This window comes from Monodon monoceros, unplaced genomic scaffold (genome assembly GCF_005190385.1).
Source record: "Monodon monoceros isolate NGI ecotype Baffin Bay Population unplaced genomic scaffold, NGI_Narwhal_1 Super_Scaffold_3, whole genome shotgun sequence".
In the NCBI taxonomy this organism is placed as follows: Eukaryota; Metazoa; Chordata; class Mammalia; order Artiodactyla; family Monodontidae; genus Monodon; species Monodon monoceros.
The window spans coordinates 96,494,423-96,515,311 of NW_021703780.1; the positions used below are offsets into that span (position 1 = coordinate 96,494,423).

Here is a 20,889-nt window from a genome sequence, read left to right on the forward strand (position 1 = left end):
ATGGAAGGGCAGTCATGGCCCCATTACCAGGAGTCTTTGTGAAAGGAGTCAGGGGTCAGGACTTGGCAAGGGGTAGGGAGGGAGTCCTCTGGTACTGGGTGAGCACTGGCTGGGAGAGAGCCTTCTCTGGGACAATCCCTCAAATCTCAAGAACTGGAAGGAGGAGGGTACCTGGGGGACAGGGCGGGGGGGGGGGGCAGGGGAGGGGGAGGGGGTGTTCTGCTGCCATCCCTGCTTGTTGTTGCAGGCTGTGTTTCTCTTTTTAATCATCTGTTTATCCATCTGTCCATCCACACGCATAGCCACTTGTGTCTCCACCACCACCCCCTGGCAGCAGAGAGGGAGTCCTCACCAACCCGCCCCTCCCCGCCTTATGCACACATCCTGCCTGGGATCAAAAGCCTTGTTGCTTCAGCTCAGAAACTGTTCCCTGTGTAACAGGCAGGGGAGCAGGGAGGGGGCAGGAGCCCACCCCCCACCCCCACTGAGGGGGCCTTGTGACCTACAGAGAGAGAAGAGGGTGAAACAGAGAAAGAGAAACGAAAAAGACCATCAGAAGCAGATCGGCAAGGCTGGAGAGAGAAAAGCCAAGAGGGAAATAAATCCATGTTAAAAAGGACTGGGACACAGAGACCCAGACAGACGGGCCAAGGCAGGGAAGAGGCCACCAGACGAAAGGCGAAGGAAGGAGAGAGTGAGGGGGAGAGGGGAGCGGGCGAGGCGGATGGGGCGGGGAAGAGAGGAGAGAGAAGAAAAGGAGAGAAAAGGGGGGAGGGAGGGGAGATGGAGAGCGAAGAACTGGAAGCGGGAAACGGGAGAGACAAGGAGGGAAGACAGGAGTGGAAGGAAGGGAGTGGGGTGAAGAGACGCCGAAGAAGCCGCGGAAACGGGGCGCGCGGCTGGCGGGGCGTCACGGCAGCCCCCCTCCCCGGGCTGGGCGGGCTCCGGAGCCCCGGCCCCGCCCCCGCCCGCGCGCCCTCCGCCCCGCCCCCCGCGCGCCCCGCCCCCCGCACTCCCCGCCCCTCTCTTCCCGGTGTCTCTCCGCCCGCCCCCGAGAGACTGAGCGAGCAGCGAGATTGCGGGCGAGAAACGCGGAGCTGAGGCACCGAGGAGCTGGGGAGCGCAGCGCGGCCCGAGGCGGGAGCGGCCCCGCGTCCGGAGCGCACCGGAGGGGCCGAGCTGCCCGCGCAGCGCCCGCTGCGGGCAGCGCAGCCCCGGCCGCAGGTAGGAAGGGGCTGCCGGCTTCGGGACGCGGGGCGCAGAGTCCGGGACGGCTGGACAGCGCGGACGGTCGCCCAGAGCCGCCGCCGCGGGCCGGGCGGGATGGGGTCGGCCACGCCGAGTTTCCAGCCCCGGCGCCTCGCCCGGCCTCGGGCCACAGGAAGGAGCCTGAGGTGCCGCTCCGACAGTCGAGGCGCACCCCGGCCATCCCCGTGGGACGCGTAGGGGACCGGGGGAACTAGAGGGACCGAGGGTCGCTAGAATCTCCTGCCTTTTCCTGGTCGCGGGCCCCTTGGACCCCCAGCTGGTGTTGAATTCTGCTGGAGCCGTCGAAGCGCCGCGTTCATCCCCAGGGGATGGCGGGGGACCCGGGAAAGAATGATAACGTTTGGCTAGTCGTGCGCCACTTCTCCGTCTGGGGTCAGCTGCGCCGAGGTCGAGCTGTGCCCCTCTTCTGTTCTCTCCGGGCTCTGGGGACCAGGCGACTTGAGAATGGGACACCTCCTTTCTGTCCTAGGGCCGCTTAAGCTGTCAAGAAATGTTGGCTAGAAAGCACACCACAGCTCGGGCTTGAGCTGAGCGCACTGAAGCTCGCGACGCGGTCTCCCCACTCCTTTCCCCGAGGAATGTGGGGTGAGTGGGGTCTCTCAGAGGGGTTGAGGACGGTGTCTCCTTGCTACCGCAGGCACTGAGGCTCTGAGCTAATCTACTCCCCAGATAGATGTGAACCCCAAGGAGAAAATTGGGTTTTTAAAAGCCCAGTGATGATGTCTAGTGCCTTCCCGATGTGGGGCTTGAGCTCTCTCTCCCTCTCCCAGGAAGCTCAGCCTCATCTTCATGAAGAACTGGGGGCTCTGAATAAAATGGCTCCTGAGCTTTGGTGACACCCCCAAATCAGAGACTGTGTCAGGCTAAGTGAGTGGACTTTGGGGTAAACCTTTATCTGTGACAGGCAAGGTGGGTGTTTGGCAAGAGAGGGGGTGTTGGGTGCTGGGGTATTGCTTAGATTCTCTCTTTGGGAACTTTGGGGGAAATGCATTCATAAGGGAGTGTGAAAAGGCACCCCAACTCCCAAATTCCAGAACAAAGGAGGTCAGTGGGAACAACAGGCATCTGTACTCTCTCTTTCTCCTTGGAATGCTCTCTCTGGGAAGGGTTGACCCAGCCCCTGCTCTGGTCCTGGTCAGAGCAGCCTCAGACCCTCCCTCCCCCTCCTCCCCACACACAGGGGATGATACAAGTCCCTGGAGAAGTGAGAGGGCCCCCCCCCCCCCCCCCCCAGCAATGGGGCAAAATGGCTGAGCCTCCCTTGAGCCTCAGAAAGAAATTGTCAGGCAGGCGGCAAACAAAGAAAGCGCTCTCTCTCTAGCCAAGCGCTGGCTCAGTGGCCAGTCCTCAGAGGACAAACAGTGAGTCCCAGGCAGTGGGACGCAGCCCGGCTTGTCTGCCAGAGCATCTAGAGAGTGGGGCGATCCCTAAGAATTACAGTAGAGAGGCAGCCGCTGTGGGAGAAAAGAGGGAACCATCTCTGCTGATGTCCTACCCTTTAGTCCATGCTGGAGGCTCAGTGAGAACGGGGTCCCCTAGGAACTCAGGATGGGGCTGGGAGGGGCGTCTAGAGGCTAAGGAGGAGGCAACTCAGAGGGCAAAGGAAAGAGCAAGTCCCTCAAAGCTGACAGCAGCACAATAGACCTGTCTCTCCCTGGATTTCATACGCATGGCAACCAGGAGCTCCAAGTGCTATGAATGTGTCTGCGCGTGGCCCAGCACCCAGCAGGCACTCAGTCAATGTCTTACAATAAAGCCTACATAGATGGAAGGTGAGGACAGCCTAGCATGGACCTCCCTGCGTCATTGAGCTGGAAGCCTACAAAATACGGCCTCCGAGACCTCGGCCAGGAACGAGCCCTAGAAGGATTGGCTTGGAGCTGGGCTGCTGCCATTTTCTGCAGGTGACCTTGGGCAAGTTCTCATCCCCATGGGAAGGTAGGAATGCAGTATTGAAAGCTGACAATGTATCCAGCTTATAATTCCTACAGTAACCTTGCGCAGCAGGTACTATTCTAATCCCCCCCTTCAGAGGTGAGGAAACTGCAATACAGAGAGGGAAAGTGACTTGCCCAAGGTCACACAGCCAGGAGGATGCAGGGCTGAGATTTGAACCCCACTCTTCTGACTTCCAGGCCAACGCTTTGCCCCCTTGATGGGTCTCTGTGCCTTGTTTTTCACCTCCATAAAGTGAGGTGGTGGGGCGATGGTCAGGGTTTGATGACTGACACTGAGGCCCCTCTGGACGGCCATCCGAGCAGTGGCTGCTCCCTTGCCTTCCCACATATGCTAAGAGCAACCTTAAATAAAGCACAGTGTCAGGCGGCTTCTTGCCTTCACATAAAGACGCTGTTCCTACGCTTGGCTGTGAGCTCAGTAGCTGAGATAGAGACATCCCAAGCCGCTTGGAATTTGGAGATGTCATTTTGTCCCTCTTGTGGGGTGTGGATCACAGGCTGAGCATCATCCCCGGCTGATTAAGCCTTGCTGTCGCCTCCAGCCCCCTGCATCCTAAAGTCCATCCCCTTTGTCCTTGGGAGCAGGTGGGGTACCTGAGTCCCTCCCTGTCACCTGGCCTGAGGCGTGCCTAGCGCTTCCTTGCCTTTGATCACCTAAGCCCTCTCCCTCAGCCACATCTCAACGCCAAACCCAGTTAGAGACTCTTAATCCCCCTGCTCCCCAGATGGAAACAGAGATGTGTCAACCTTTGCCCATGTCAGAACCGCCCCTTCCATTCAACTGGGCCAAGTTGCCTGGACGGTGGGCAGAGCACACCTGCCATGATAAAAATAACCTTGAATCGACAGCAATTGCAAAGAGCTGCAGCCACAGCCCACCGCCAACCCCCCCACCGCCCTCAGGGGGGAGACCATTAGCTGTTCATCCACTGCTCTGTGGCATTCCTCGGCACCAGCTCCCCAGATGGCCCCAGCACCGAGGGGCCTTTCTGCCACCTTTACCCCATTCTCTGCAGGTCGCTGGAAGGTGGTGGGAAACAGGGTGGTACTTGAGAGGGGGAAAGGCTGGGAGGCCCGATGTGGACCCCAAAATAGGACTTCCCAGAAAATGTGCCTCTGTGAGCTTTACGAATGTCCAGCACGTTCACTCCCAGCTCACCTGAGGGCCTCTGGAGCAGGGGAAGGGGGTGAGAGTCAGCGGCAAGCCGGCTAATAGCGGAGATAGGGTTGCCTGGCATAGACCGCAGCTGTGAACGCAAGCTGTGATGTTTCAGCACAGACTTGGATCCAGTCATAAACAGGAAAGAAAAACCCACTAAATGTTGTTCCAATGATAATATCATCAATTACAGTTATAACTAAGAGTTATTGCAAGTTGGTGATCTGCCAGGGAGTGTGCTGTGTGCCTTCCTGCTAGTATTGCATTTAATTTTCACAAAACCCCACGAGCTACATAGTGGAGTTGTCCCTGTACTGATGAGGAAACTGAGAAAGAGAGAGGTTTAGGCACCTGCTGCAAGATCGCTGGCCTAGGAGATGGCCCTGGAGCCCAGAGGCGGCCACATGGTGCTGACACCCCTGCCACGGAAAAGGCCCTGGCCTTGCTCACTTGACAAGGCCCACGATGCCCTGTTTAAGGAGCTGTGCAATAGAAAGCACTTCCCAGTTCGTTCCATCAATTGAGCTTTGCCACAGCTCAGGAGGCCAGTAGCGTGATAGCTGCTATTTGCTAGCTGGGGAGGTTGAGGCAGAGAGATGAATTTGTACCCAGTGTCCCTCAGTTGCTAATGCCTCTGCTGGATTTGCACTCAGGTGCCCCCCTGTACAGCACATTCATGACCTATGCTTTAGATTCATTTAAAGCTGCTGTTGACGTTGTGCACCCAGCCACCTTGCCCTAACTCTCGGTGCCCCCCAGTATGTCACCACCCTCTTGCTGCTCTGGAAGCCATCGAGAGCAGCCGAGGAAGCCATCAGCTCTGTGTACCGTGATCTGACATGACACGAAAGTGGCATCCGATTTGATGAGAGCTGCCTGCAGCGAATGGCCTTCTATTTTTACATTTCTCACAAATTGGAAATTACAAGGAGGCCAGGCCTTGCGGAGCGATTGGCTGGAGCCCTGTGCAAGCAGGGGGTGTGCAGCTAGGTGGAACGGGCCACATTAGGGTGCCAGGGGCCCTCTTGGCTACAGAAGGGGCTCCCAGCTTCCGGGGCTGGATGGGATCCTGGCATGCAGGTCAGCCTGGAGGATGCAGGAGTTAGTGGCTGCTTCGGACAGTGACCTGCAGCTCTGCCCACCTGTCAGCTGCCCAGTGTCTGCAAGATTGGTGTCACATGCCAACTCTGGAGATAACTGAGTTCTTACCAGAGGGACATTCAAGGTCAAAGATGCCCGGAAAGACATTGACAGCGGGTTGCTTTCATGGCCTTATTGTTTGGTAAGGAGGTTCTGTGCAGGGAGAAGGCAGCAGTCACAAGAAGGTGAGAAATGACATTTGGTATCAGTGTTGCAGTTTTCTGGAACTTAGTGCTGATAACAATTCTCCCAGTCATCAGAACAACACAGTTTACAAAAAAAAAAAAAAAAAAGCTCTTGTGGCTGTTCTTTCTTTTGCTCCTGTATGAAGTATGCCAGGGGAAGAAAATATGGTCCCTGATATCCTGGAGAAGAGTCCTCTGTCAAACAAAAAGAGACATCTTCTGTAAGTGACTTTTCTCAAAAAGCCCAAATCAGAATGACCTTGACTCAGATGAGGCCTCTTTGCACACACGTAAAATACGCACACACTTAACGCTTAAGGAGAATTTCACAAAATGCTTTCCATTGAAGTTTGCATTAGCCCTGGGAGCTCCAGGTGAAAGCAATATTATTATTACTATTACTACTATTATTATCTCCACCTTTTGGATGGGGAAACAGGAGCTCTGCAAGCCCTGAACACCCTCACCCATGACCTCTGGTTTCCCAGTTGAAGGGAATCACCTTTCCTAAGCCCGAATCTGAATTCACCAGGTAGCCCCTTGGAAGGAACCCAGAGGAGCCTCGATTTGTAGGAGGCAGAACACAGTACCGGGGTCAAGCCTGCCAGATAGTGTGGAAAGGCACAGCGTGAGGTTTGAAGGACAGGGTCCCTGATCTTGTTCTAGCCTCCCCTGAGCTCTGGCCAGCAGCTGACATGTCCTCCGTCGCATCCAGTTTGGGGTCTGAAGTGTGCTCATCTGGCCAGGACTCCCCAGCGGTGGCAGCACCCGGGGAAAGGAAGTATGGTTGCTTTCAGATGCTCGGGCACACGCACACGTGTGCGTATCTAGATGGATTTAGATGAAAATGAACACCAGGGGTCCTGTGAGATCATCTAGAAAGATCAAGGGCCTTGGTAACCAGGAGAGGTGTGGGCAAGTGTTTGTATGTGAGCCTCGGGTGGTTTGGGACCCGCTTTGTGGCTTGGAGTCTTGCCCCACCCAAGAGGGAAGGGAAGGGATGGGGGTATGGGATGCAAACCACTCGCCCTGGCCCGTACCCCCTTCCCGTCTGCCCATGGACTGCTGCCCATGCTGAAGACTGTGGAATATCACGAGGTCTAGGGGCTTCCTTCTGGGGGTGGCAGGGACACTTGAGGGTCTGACATGTCCCCTGGCTGCGTGGCCAGCCCAGCCCTGACCACTGGTGCAGGAGCGCCTCCCAGGCATCAGTCGTGGGCCACCCGAGGCTGGTGAGAGCAGTGCTAGAGGATCAGTGTTGCTGTCCCCATAGGCCGGAGGAGGACCCTGAGGCTGAAGGAGGTGGAATCACTCCCCCCAGGGTACACAGCAGAGTTCAGACCCAGGACTTGCTGATGCCAGCCCCCTGTGCTTCCCACGCCACCCGCTGCCTCTGGAGAGTACCTGAGTGAGAGCGTAGTAGGGGGAGATGGGGCTTTCACTCAGTGAGGCAGAGGATAACACAAAAGTGACCACAGCCAGAGGCCGCTGCTTCCCATGCGCTGTGCGCTGTCCAACCTGCGTCCAGCCCTCGCCACCGCCCGAGCCTCTCAGCGCTCATGTTGGCCGTTTCCAGAGCTTGAGGTCAAGGACCCACCTATGATTTTTTTTTTTTTTTTTAAAGTGGGCTTGAGGCTGGAGAAGAAGCAGTCTTACTGAAGGAATTTATTTATTTATTTATTTATTACGGAAGGAATTTAAATGCACTCATTGTATTGCACGTACGCTCCTAACAGGTCGTTTCAGCGCTGTGACACCAAGTCATCAGACGCGTACAAGCCCCAGTGTTGAGCGCTGACTTTGATGCAGGCACCGAGCCCAGCACTTTACAAGTCCCAGGATCCTCAGTAGGACACTGAGCCCAGGGCACTCTTGTGGTTGCCCGGGTCGCCCCCCTGACTGACAGGTGCTGGGAGACCCGAGGCCTGGGCTTGCAGACCCCAGGAAGTGGTGGGAGAGCTGCCTCCTATGCGGGCTGCCCGTTAGCCTGGGGGACAGTGGGCCGGGTCCTTCCCTAATCTGGGCGTCGCTTTCTCAGTCTGTAAAGCCAAGGGGTTTGGACCGGACACGTCGATCGGCTGCTCCCTGTGCCCGGCGCCAGCTCTCCAAGCGGTAAAGAGGGGCTGCGTGCCCCACTTCCTCCTCCATTTCCCCATAATAGCGTCCCTGAGACTAATGACTGGGAAACTAAGAGCCCTTTCTCCAAATTGCAGTGAATGCCACTAATGATAGAGCAGATGCAGCACTGTTAATTATGCCGCGGGTATTAAACAAAAACGCCAGCCCGGGAGGAGTTAAATAGTGCCACTGGGCTGGCCACGGGTGTGCCTAAAAGCGGTGCCATCAGCCTGCGCCAAGGCAGAACCGCCCCCTCCCCAACCCGGGAGCCAGCCAGGAGTCACAAAGCCTCCTTCGCACTGGCCCCCTCCCCAGCATGGGGTCCGCAGTGGCTCCTTGGAGCTGAGACATCGGTATCTGCTCTGGGAGATTTTCTTAGAGGCCTCTGGGGGGTCAGAGGCAGATGTGGGCCAACAACTGGACCAAATAAAACTTTGAGCACCTACTGTGTGCTGGGCCCTACTGTGGGTCATGGAGGTAAACCAGGAGCAGGAATGCCATGTCTTCTGGTGTCTCTGGTGCCCAGAATAGTTGGGGACGCATAGCAGGTGCTTAGCTCTTGCTTGTGATTGTCTATGTGGCTCCTTAAGTGGGAGCCAGAGGCCACACAAGTGGGGGCCAGAGCAAAACCAGCCGTGGGCTGAATGGAGCAGAGGGACAGGCAGGGGACTGTCGCACTTCCCTAGGCACCACCCTTCCTGCCTTTCCGGGAGTTGGACCTTTTACTTGCTGGTGCCCATGGACCCCTTTGCCCTCCCTGAGCCTCAGTTTGCACACCTGCAAGTTGGGTACAGCGAGGGCTGTGATGGCAACTCCTCAGGAGAGAACGTGGTCACCAAAGGCAGCTTCTGGTTCTTCTTGTGGATTTAAAATGTCACTCAAACCTTCAATCCTCTTCAGTAACTCTGGTTCCCTGCCTCCTGCTTCCTGGACCTTGAAATCTGTTTCTCAGGTTTTTCTAGGCCAGAGAAAGTCACAGAAGCCACCCATTTCAGACACCTCTGTTACAGATGGGTAAACTGAGGCCTAGAGAGGAGGGGGGTCTAAGGCCTGCAGGTGCTGGGACCCAGAGCTCCTAACCCCTAACCCCGTGCTCTTTCCCCTGCCCCAAGCCAGCCCAGCTCTGCTGCTGAGAAATCATTAAATAGAGTTGTTGGAAGGACTCTGGTTGCCATGGCAATGGAGCCTGTGTCCTCAGGAGATAATGGCGTTGCACAAGGCAGAGTGATGTGTGTTGAATGCTGATTCAGGAGCTGCTAGAGCGAGCGAGTGAGTGGAGGGGACTGTGTCTAGGGCTTGAGCTTCCCCAAGAAAGAGGCTGGTAGTGAGGGCAGCTGCGGGGAAACTTGCTTTGTCTGGAAGCATCCTTGCTACAACCTCGCAGAAAGGGATAATTTCCTTCACTTCATAGAGGTGCACAGTGAGGTGCAGAGGGGGGAAGTGACTTCACCCAGGTCACATACCTGGGCAAGAGATAGAGCTGGCGTTCAAACCTCCAGTGGCTGCAGGGAGTCTAGGCTATGGAGGGCCCGTAAGGGGGCACAGCGAGAGGGAGGGCAGTTGGGGACACAGTGTACTCGGAGCACGTGGACCTCTCGAAAGACTGTTGAGAAGAGTCTCAAACATGAAGATTCTGGTGGGCCAGGAGCAACAATTCCAGCCCAAGAGGAATGGGAAACAGTAAGTCCAAAGTCGAAGCCCGCCCTCCCGTATCCTAGCTGTGTGACCCAGGGCAAGTCACTTCACCTCTCTGAGCCTCAGTGTCCGCATCTGTAAAATGGGTAATAAAAGACCTACTTCTTGTGATTGTTATGAGACCAAATAAGGTAAGGTAGGAAGAGCATCAAGCCCCACTGCTGAGCACAAACAGTCACTGTTATTAACCAAAGAGAAGAGGTTTGGAGAAGGGTCTGCTCCCAACCATGTATCAGCTTGTAAGGTGTGGTGTTGGAAGAGTGAAATTGGCTAAAACAAGTGCAAGAGCAATAAATAACAGGGATCTTCATTCCAGGCTAGTGAATATCAGCAGAACAGATGAACAGTCCCCATCACCAAAAATATAAATAAATATTTTGTCTTTGTAAGGCACGATTGGTGTACCTCACTTTAAATGTACTGTCCCTAAAAGCCTATTTGCAAACCACATTGGGGGAAACCGTGTTTGCTCTATGCCGGCTATCCACATGACCCTGCGCTGCAGCCCCGTGGAAAATAAATACTCTCACCCACACTCTTCATTTCTCTATCCCGAACTGCTGGTGCAATATATTCACTTCCCTAGTTGGGGGTTGGGGATCATGGGGTTAACACCCCAAGAAACCCCAAAGTACATCATTTGCATGCGGCAAAGATGGGATGCAAGCTGGCAGACAACCCCACTCCATTTTGGAAGCAGAAAGAGGGTGCTGGACTCAGGCGTTTTGGGCTATTTCAGAAGCAGTGGTGAGAGCTGGGATCCTGCTTACTTAGAGGCAAGCAACCATTTTGTTTGTTACCACAAACCTGTCTGAGCAGATCCACCCCAAGAGTAGCAACCTGTTCCTGGGTTCCTGGAGAGGGAGCGTCGTTTGTTCGCTGCTGCTCCTGAGGCTGGATGGCAGGGTGCATGGAAAGCAGTGAGCCCAAGCCCCCCAGGTTCTGACCCCTCCATCGTCGGCAGGCGGGAGAGAGTCAGGGAGATTCATTCTGTGGACAGATGAAGACGGTTGACATTTAACGAGATTTGAACAAACGTGCTAATTACAGGGATAGGTACCCATGAACACTTCAGGGACGGTGTTTAATGAGCAGTTTGCTCTGAGAATTTGATGTGATTGGCGTCTGCCAGTGGCTCAACCATTCCCTTTTATCGGTTGCATGTGCGTTAAGATAAGCGTGGGGCTTCCCTGGTGGCGCAGTGGTTGAGAGTCCGCCTGCCGATGCGGGGGACACGGGTTCGTGCCCTGGTCTGGGAAGATCCCTACATGCCGTGGGGCGGCTGGGCCCATGAGCCATGGCCGCTGAGGCTGCACGTCCAGAGCCTGTGCTCCGCAACAGGATGAGGCCACGACAGTGAGAGGCCTGCATAACGCCAAAAAAAAAAAAAAGATAAGTGTGGCGTTCTGCCCAGGACTTTTTTCCCATAGCTGTCTTAAAAAATAAAAATACTAGCCCTGATCAGGTGATTTATTACAATCTCTGCCATGTAACAAGCAATTACTATGTTCCAGGCTCTGTATGGACCACTTTACACAGTCTCCCATGTAATTCTCACAGTGGCCATGAAAATAGATATCATCACCTCTGTCTTAGAGAGGTTTTGTAGTCACGCAGCATCCGAACTGAGACTCAAAACCAGGTTTTCTTGACCTCAGGGCCAGTGCCGTGAACCACTGCCCTATTCTGTCTTGTCTCGTGACAAATAAACCTCTGAGTACCCTTGACTTCTCAAGTGGAAGTTACTCATGCATTTCTTCATTGTTCGTGGGACTTAAGGACGTTTACTTAATAAAAATCTCACTTTCCCAAATGGATAGGTGCTTCTCACTACATGGGATTTTTCGCTTGACAAAGAAGGGGGGATTCATGCTATAAAGATTCCTTTAGAAAGCTTGGTGAATGAATCAAGAACAGATGTGTTGGCTAAAGTGAGCATTCGCTTGAGTCTTTTAAAAACAAAATTAGCTTTCTCTTGTGGGAAATGTTTGAGACCCAGGAATCTGACCCTTATTCGACTCTGAAAATACACTCCCTCCTCATTCTTGCAAAATAATCTGAAGCAATGTCTCTCAACGTTTTTTTTAAATCTAACTGAGCTGTATTATAAGAACAATAGGATTTGTTGTTTCCCAAATATAAACTCATATTGCTGACCTCGCTTTTTTAACCAACCCCCAAATTTTGCATATTTCCTAGGGAGGGGGCAACAGTAACCCCTTCTTCTACCACTTTGAGAAAAGAGCTCTCTGGAGTGACTAGACTGCTCCTATATATTAGGATTGCAAACTCAAAGGCCATGGAGGGCCATGCAGGTCAAAGAAATGAGTAAAGAGGTCAGGAACAAGGTGACGGTCATGGTGGGACTTGTAGTAAACTGGAAAACACATACCTACTCCCCGTCCCCAAAGCACGCAACCAAACACGTGTGGGACCCATTCGGCCCGCAGGCCATCAGTGTGACATCCCTGGTGGTCCTTATTGTGACTTTGTGTGATCTCAGTCCAGACAGTTTGTCTTTGGGGCTTTGGTGTGTGCATCTCCAGAAGGGGGCTGATAAAGGCTGCGGAGCCGTCGAGAGGAGAAAATGGAGTCCCAGGTGTGGACGCTTGGTAAGGAACCGTGGAGCTGCCCAGGGCCACCGTCACCAAAGTACTGTTCCGTGACACGGACTCAGCTCTCCATTCCAGCTGCGCGTCTGCCCATGACTTGTTACAGATCACCATTTAGTTCAGCCAGTCCCTGCGGTATTATGTTTTTCTTTTTCCCAAATCTGAGTTCTTAAAGGGCCTTAATCCTAATGCCCTTCAGAGTCCTTGAAGAACATCTTGAACAGGAGAGAATGGTTATTTAACCCCCTGGTTTTCTTACAAGTGTGTCTTAAAAGGCAAAGAGCAATGTGAAAGAATGCTGGGTGGGCATCCTGTCCCTCTTATTTCCTGATCTGAATTAATCCTTTCTGGCTGGTGGAGCAGGGTCTTTTCAGAGGCATCCCCTGGAGCAGAATTCTCCAGAATTCCCCACACCAGGCAGAGGAAGGGAGGAAGAGAGACTCCCTCGCAGACTGCGGGGGCACGGAAGCCGGCAGCCTTGGCTCTTCCACTGCGGGTCCCCTTGTACCCCTGGGTGGTTCTCAGGGGTGCTGGAGCCTGCCCTGGCACAGCCAGTTAGGAAGGCTGGAGGGAGCTGGGGGGAGGGGAGGCCCAGCGGCCTGCTTCCAATCACAGCTCTTCAACCACTTGCGACCTTGGGCTCTGCTGGGGGTTTCTGAAACGTAGGCTCCCTCTGTCCTTGGGGTCTTGGGCAGGTTCTGTGCGATCGCAGAGCAGAGCCTGGTGCAGAACAGAGGAAATCAACAGCACGCCTGCGTCTCCTTCCTTCTCTCCTTCGTCCCTCCCTCCCTTCCCTCCATCTTTTCTTCCTTTTTCTCTTTCCTTCCCTCTACCTCCTGCCCCTTCTCCCCGTTACTCTGCTGCTCCCCTCCAGTCTCCCTCTCTCCTTCTGTCTCTCATTTTTGACGTCCAGGGCATTCCTTACAGGAAGCAATCAAGAGCCTGTGAGGTTTGCTGAGTATGCGCATCTCCTTCTGATCCTGTGACCTCATGGTGGACCCTGACCAGGCTTTGGTGGGAACATGGACACCACAGAAATCAGTAGACGCCGCCAGTCAGGGCTGTCGCTTGCTTTCCGGAGAGACCTTTGTTAAAGCTTTTACCAGCACACCACTGCTTTGGAGACAGGTGCCAGCCACCTCCTCCGAAGCCGACATTTCTCGAGGACTTGTAATAACAACGTCCCCTGCCACCAGGGTGGGACTCGGGATGTGCGTCTGGCACTGTGTGAGCTGCCGTGGGGGAAGCAGAGCAAGTTGAAGACCCAGGTCCCATTGGTACAGAGGGGACAGGGGAGCGGGGGAGGTAGGACAGAAGAATTTGTTACGCATCAGGATAGGAGCCAAGTTGTGTAGAGTGACTGGGCCTTCCTCATGGCCCCCACCCCCGCCCACAGTCCCAGCTCAGGCACTGTCCTTCCATCCCTGACCTCCCCACATACACAGCCGACGGGTTCTTGCCAAATCACCATCAGATCAGATCTCTCCACCTTCAAAGGCTCCAAGGTCCCCAAGCTCCCGCCTTCCCAGTACTCACTGTGGGGAGGGGCAATTAAAAGCATCGGCTTCGGAGTTGAGCTGTTATCTCCAGATCTGGGACCGTGGGCAAGTTGCTGTCCTCCTTTGAGCCTCAGTCTCCGTATCTGTGAGAATTAAGTACGAGCATCTATGAGATGCACTGAACAGAGTAAGCACTGAATAAACCTTTGGCATGATCACTGTTCTTATTGCAGGACACAGGGCACCCCCTTTTCCTGCATTCAGAGCCCTTTACTGCTACTGCCACCTCCCCAGCCAAGCTCCCTAAATGACCCCAGATTCTGTCCAACCAAGCCAGGCCCCTCACTGTCTCTAAAAACATTATGCTTTTCCCCCGTCCTCTCTGCCTCAGATGGACCGGAAGCAGTTAGGCTTGTGGTTAGGAGCAAGGATTCTAGTCCTGCTTCTGTAGCTGTGATTATAAAAGGAATGTCCCCATTTCTGTCCCCTTTCCACTAGCCCAAATGCCATCATCTCCCAGTTTCTTGCCTGAACCCAGGCCCCCTTTATCTGGGCCATGAAAGAACTTACTGCATGGATGTTGGTTATCCACGCAGCCCGTCACCCAGCTGTCCCCAGCGCTCAGTGGCGGCAGACTCAGACGATCCCTCTGCACCCAGCGTGGGACCTGGCTCCCTGGAGGTGCGAGGTTGATGCAGGTTGGATTGGATTGAAAATTACCTCGACAAAGCGAGGTGCTCGGTCGGGCATTGTGGACAATTAGCGGCCAGACAGATGTTAGCAAACCGCTGATTGTGTGAGCGAGGCAGGGGGGCTGAGATGAGAATGAGGATGGGAGTCAGGAGGATGCTGCCGGCCAGAGTCTGACTCCTCTCACGCAGAAGGGAACCCAGGCACAGAGAGGGAAAGGGCCTGGCTCAAGGTCACACAGCTGGTAGTGTGTGGAGTGAGGATTCAGACCGGGGTCTGCAGACTCCAGAGTCTGAAGCTAACTGTGCTTCCTCCTCTGCTGGGCCCTAGAAAGGCCCTCTCCCTGCTGCAAGCACAGGCCGTGTCTGCAGGTGGAGGAGAGCTGGGGACTCCCAGAGGGGATCGCCACCCCTGGGGCTGGCTGTCTCCTGGGGGACTCTCGTTAGGGCCCCAGCCCCAGGGGCCTGGTGAGAGCTGCTCAGCCTGGATCCCACGTGACCTCTTGTCGGCTCCCAGGACCCCTGCAGGGTTTGCCCAGTATGACCATGGGGACAAGTTAGCCTTTCATGAAGCCAGACCTCAGAGGATGAGTGTCAGCAGCCTCTTTTGGGTTTCCTATAAAGAGCAGCAGGCCTTGTCCTTGGGGGTTTGCCCTGGAAGGAATTACCATTCTCCCACACCCTAAAGGTGGGGCTCAGGAGTTCCGCAGGCACCTTGCTAGAGACACTGGTTGAGTGTGGACACAGGAGCCCAGCTGCCTGGGTTCCAGTCCTGGCCCCCCATGTTCCTAGCTGGGAGACCTTTGGCAATTCCCTTTCCCTCCCTCTGCCTTGGTTTACCCATCAGTAAAATGTGGGAGAGGGGTGAGAACGGCCGTTTACTATCCATAAAGCATTTAGAGCAGGCCCTGGCATTGTCAGCTAAGCACTCAGCTGACTTCTTTCTCGTACTGTGAGCTCTCCTTTCTCTTTCCTTTTTGTTAATGAAAAGTTGGGGACTTTTTCCTGTGTGCAGCCGCAGAGAAAAGAGCAGCATGACTTATTTCACCTTTGAATGAGTCTAGGAAGCCTCCAGCTGTTATAAACCTGATTTTTTTCTCACTCTGGTTGTTGGTGTGGGGTACATTCTGGTACATGTACATTCGTACATTCTGGTTTAGGGGGCACCCTAGAAAACCAGACTTCCAGGCTCTCCAAGGCTGCAGGCCGAGGGGAAGGGCTTGTACCTCGGTTTCGTCGTCTGTCGAGGGCTGTGGGACCAGGCAAACCCCTTTCCATGCTGTCACCGCTCTGCCTCCCCAGAACCCAGCAGGCAGACGCTTCAGAGAGTTTCACCCAGGCCAGTGTCTGGGAGGCAGGTGGTAGGTGAGCAGAGGGCCTGGGCTAAATTCCTGTGTGACCTTGGGCAGGTTATTTGACCTCTCTGAGCCCCAGTACCATTATCTGCAAAGTGGGACGAATAATCATTTTAGCTTCACTGTGATTAGCACTTGCTGGGCCAGGCCAAGGGCTAGAAAATCTAAATCTAGCCCTGGGCCTGTGTAAAGTGACCATTGGCCATATTTCCTGTTAAAACAAACAGTTTGGGAAAATATGTAACTTACATGAAAGTCACACTGGGATGTTGTAGAGAAGAGGCATTCAACACTTAATACTGGGAAATGCGCCTGGGGCTGCAGATGACCTCTCAGGTTTGTTGAACCAACGGAGGGCTTTGCACCTAGATGTGAAGCTTCTTTCCTTCGTGTCTTAAGTAAGAGTGTGCAGGGGGCTGAGATTTGGGGTGGTGGGGGTCTGTAAGGGTCATATGACTCATGTGCTATGTGACCTTGGACCAGCCACCAGCCCTTTCTGGGCCTTTTTTTCCATCTGTAGACTGTTGCTATAGGCCAGGTGTACCCGTGTGGCATGGAACAGACTTGAACCAGGAAGGAGGCTGCCTTGGTCCTGGCCCCAAGCCGCACTGGTCCAAGGATGAGAGCCTAACGCCTGGACCTGCAGCCATCCGTTTTGCCTGCAGCTTGCACCCTGGCAAAGACTGACTCCTCACTGCCAGACGGGGTTCAGGCCTCTGAGGCCTAAGCCCTGAGGCCGTGGAGATCCTCTCGAGCTGCCCCTTCTCCATCAGAGCACCTTCTCCAGGGAGCCGTCACTGACCTCCAGGGCAATCTGTGGCAAGGGCTGCCCACAGCACCAGCCCTCCACCTGCACAATCCACCCTCCCTCTACCCTTCTGCACTGGATCATCAGCTATTAATTGGTCCTCACATTTGTATGGCATTTTTCGATTACAAAGCACTTCCGTGGCCATTCATCTCTTTGAATGGCAATCTAAGCTGCTATTTATTGAGTGCTTCCTGTGTGCCAGGCCCTCTGCTTTCCCTGGTCCCATTCCATGCATTATCTCACTTCAGAGTTTCACAGCAATCCTATGAAGTGTAAGGGTCCATATTTGCAGACAAGGAAACTGAGGCTCAAGCAAGCTAAATATCTAGCCCCTGGTCACACAGGGATTTGAATCAAGCTCCATGAAATAATCAGGGTCACCCATAACCTACCGCCTCTGAAGCTGCCGTGTGCACCTGAATCCCTGGGACCTCGTTAAAGTGCAGCTTCTGATTCTGTGGGTCTGGAGTGGGGCCTAGGACTCTGCATTTCTGACAGGCTGCCGGTGATGGTGATGCTGATGCTGCCCACGGAGAACCACACTTTGAGTAGCAAGGCTCTGAATCACTGAGCCATGTGAGACTCCTTTACAGTAGCCTCAGGCTGGCAAGCCTTAGTTTCCCCATCTGTCAGATGGGAGAAATAGCCCTTGGCTTCTAGAGGTGGGAGGAGGACTGGATGACGTAGCACCTGTGAAATGCCTGGCACACAACAGGCGCTCAATAAATGCTGGCTCTTCTCCCTTGGTAGGAGCTGGCGTGGGTCTGGGTGCACAACAGACGCTTAATAAAGCCTTGTCCAATGGACTGAGCCTAGCATTTCTCCCTAAAGGAGAGAATAAACTGTATTGTTTCCCCTTGGCATGCTGCCAAACCCAATATTAATTTTTTTCTTGAACCGCAGAGTTTCAAAAAGACAGAAAAGGGAGTAGAGTGATTGCAGCAAGGCTCTGAAGCAAGGCTCTGTAATTTCTGTAATTACAGAATGGGAGCAAAACAAAGCAGGAGTGCGCACAGCGTCATGGGAGGGAGCGGCCCCCTCCCGGCCTGGTGCCCCCCCTCCCTGCCTCCGGCTCTTCCCGGTGCCCCACTTGCTCCCAGTGGGTTCTGGGCCCAGCCCTGGCCCTAGACAATGACAGCCTGAGACTAGGCCTTGGCCTTTCTGCCTCTGGCCAGGTCCCTACCCCACGCAGCCACCCATCCCTCTGGTGCAGTAGGACAGAGGGGGATTGTCCAAGGCAGCTGCCACATGCTCCCCTCCCCCAGCCTGCCATCTGGCCTAGGGCTGGGCTGCTGACAGCCAATCCTCCAGCAAGGTTTGCGGGGCCCCACCTCCAAAATAGATCCCCGTCCACTCCTCACCATCTCTGGCCTGGCTGCCACTGTTCAGGTCACCGTCATCCCTCGCGTGGACTCTCAGCTCTTAAGGAGCCTCCCTGCTTCCACCCTTGCTCTTGGGCAGCCTCTTCTGGGCAGCCAGAGTGAGACTCATAAATGTAAGTCAGGCCACCACCACCACTTAAACCCTCCACTTTCTCCGTTCCCCTTTAGAATAAAATCTGAGCTCCTTGCCGTGGTCTCTGAGACTTTGCATGATCTAGCCCCTGCCTGCCTCTAACTAGATCTGTCCCCTCCTGCCCTGGGACTCCCACGACCCTGGCCTCCATCCCGTCTCGCAAACATGCCAAACTCATTCCTGCCTCAGGGCCTTTGCACTTGCTGTTCCCTCTCGTTAAAATGCTGTATTCTAGAGCATCACATTTCTGGCTTCTAATTCAAACTGAAAAAAAATTTTGTTCAGGCCAAATAAAGCAAGCCCAAGGGCCAATTTTGACCCATGTTGCCACTCCTGATCTAGAGCTTCCAAACTCCACATGTTTTCTTTTCCTTACAAAGCATTTCCTCATTCAGGGATTGGCAGACATATTCTTCCTGTTTGGTTTGGCCCCATTTTATCGATGGTGCTCATTGAGGAAGGATGGGGCATCATGGGAACATCTTTAGCATCTTCCTGTCTCGAATCTCTTTCTCTAACTCCATCCTCCCCAGAGCCTCCCTGAGTCTTTTTCTATAATATGAACTTGATCACATTGTCACCCCTGTCCCATCCCTGCAGTTGGTCCCTAAGTTCCCTAGCCTGGCTTTTGAGTCCCTTCACAAACTAAACTTCCTAGCTTCAAACCTCCCTACCTTTGTTCATGTGTTTCCCTCTACTTGGGATGCCCTTTCCCTCTTTTTGAGCCTATGAACACCTATGCAACCTTCAAAACCCAGCTCAAACATCCCTTCATCTGGAATACCTTCTCTGGCTGAATTAAATCATTCCTTCTAGGCCTGTCTGGTTCATACAGTCTTGTAGCACTTATCATAGAGTATTATGAATAACTGTAGCAGAGCTATTTCTCTTTAAAGGCTGTGACCTTGTCAAGGTCAGGAACCTTGTCTTATTAATCCTTGCCACCTGACCATCCAGCCCAGCTCCGTGCACACATTAGGCTCTCAGTATGTAGTTACAAAATAAAATCTTTCTGCTGGCACCTGTTAGATCACTGGTTCAAACTCTGGTGACCAGTGTGTAGTTCAGAATGCAAAACGCTTGGAACAGCTGTCCCATCGCCAATTCAGCTCTTGGAACGAGCTCAGTAAATGCTTGTTGAATGAATGAAGGTGTGAAGGTGAGTGAATACAGAGGACTTGTCGCTTGTGGTCTCACATTAACTGTACCATTTAGAACGTTGCTTTGGTGGAGTTCAGTGAATGGTGGCACGTGAACGACTGGATTCTTGGTCTGCAGAATATTGCCACCTGACGAGGAAGAACGGGGAGGCTCTGGAAGAAGTCCTTGGAAACATGCTTCAAATCTTGAGGTGGTGAGGCCTCTCCTTCCACCAGCTCCGCCAGCAGATAAAGGAGGAAGAGGAAAGAGAGGTGGGGCCTCCCTGCCACCGACCCGCAGAGCCATCCTCCGACCCGGAGCGGCGCCAGCACTGCAGAGCACGGGTGCCAGTTTCAGGAAAGAGAGAGTAACACCGGTGAAAAGGTTGCTTCTGCTTCAGAGATCATTAATTTTCTAGAAAGACAGTGCGTTCCCTTGCCATGAACATGCATGTGCCTGTGCTTTCTGTGTGCCGTTCTTCATGGGGGAGGGGGCGACAGGTGAACCAGCCAGGTCAGGAATTAAAGTTACCTGAGCAGTGCGTGAATGAGGCCGCTTCCTGGAGCCGCTCTGGGTTAGCACCGGGTCCCAGGCTTTTTCACTAATGGGGGCCTTTTATCATTTTCCTCCCATCGCTGAGATGTTTTGGAATTTCTTTTCTTACCAGATTTTATTTACTACAGAACAATACTTTTTCTTATTAACCAAACACACAAAGGTGCCACTGCTGGCTTCTGACTGGCCCAAGGTGATCAGCTAGACCGCTCCGAGCTGGTATAAAGACAGCCCAAAGCAAAGGGCTTGACATTTTTATTAGCTAGTATTCCCCATGACGACTAAAAGATTGATTTATATCTGGCTTCTGAAAATGCTGGAAGTCGCTCCAGGGCCTGAATAATAAGCCCTCAATAAATGTTAGCTGCTATTCTTATTACAGTTATGGTTGTTACATCATCGTCATCTCTGTGGCCTTCTGGGAAGCTGAGAACACGAGATTAAGAGCCACGATCCGTACACAGATGGCAGCAATCACAATGATGATAATGGCTGAAACTCCCTGCACCCTCGCTGTGAGCCGGGTGTTCTTTCCCATGCTTTACAGGCATGTCTCATTTTATCTTCCCACAACCCTTGGAGGGAGGCATTATTTCCCCCCCATTTTACAGATGAGGATCAAAGAGGTGACGTAACTCGCCCAACGTAAGTGTCGGAGGGAGCGAAGGTCTGTCTGATTTAGGCCTGGGCTGGTCCTTGCAGGAAGGGCCTTCTCAGTCTGATTCCTCAAAGAAGCATCATTTATATTAATTCCGGGCTTTACATTCTTGATCCTGGAAAACTGCACGTATGGTTATATGGCTCTTCATAGGGAAGTTGCAGACATCTGGCTGAATCTGTATACTTTCCCTAGTTCTGGAAATTGCACATATGTCTTCCTCGTTGTGAGTTCTTTGGAGCAGCCGCCCTCTTTGATCTCTCCAGAGGGCTTCAATATACTCATGGAGAAGACGATGGAATAAACTTCCTGGTGAACCGAAGCTCTCCTCCTTCAGCCTTGAACGGTTCCCTCAAAGGATATACACACCCCGTTCCACCTGGCTCAACACGCCCTGCCATCTTTCTACCTCTCTCTCCGAATGGTGTCAGATGATCCTGTGGCCCAGGGCACACACCAGTTTCCAAAGCCCAGTAGATTTTAGAGTTTGGTTTGATTTGAGTCTCCCTGAGAATCAACAAGTAAACCCAG

The 20,889-nt window shown here is 53.5% G+C and overlaps 1 protein-coding gene across 1 annotated transcript in view; it reads left to right on the plus strand.

Moving 5' to 3' along the window:
* The first annotated feature begins 1,068 nt into the window (after positions 1-1,068).
* SLC6A1 (solute carrier family 6 member 1) overlaps positions 1,069-20,889 on the plus strand; it is a 40,177-nt gene continuing 20,356 nt past the window's right edge. The window contains exon 1 of the mRNA XM_029241592.1: positions 1,069-1,224. The gene's annotated coding sequence lies outside the window, so the exon portion shown is untranslated. The remainder of the gene's footprint in view (positions 1,225-20,889) is intronic.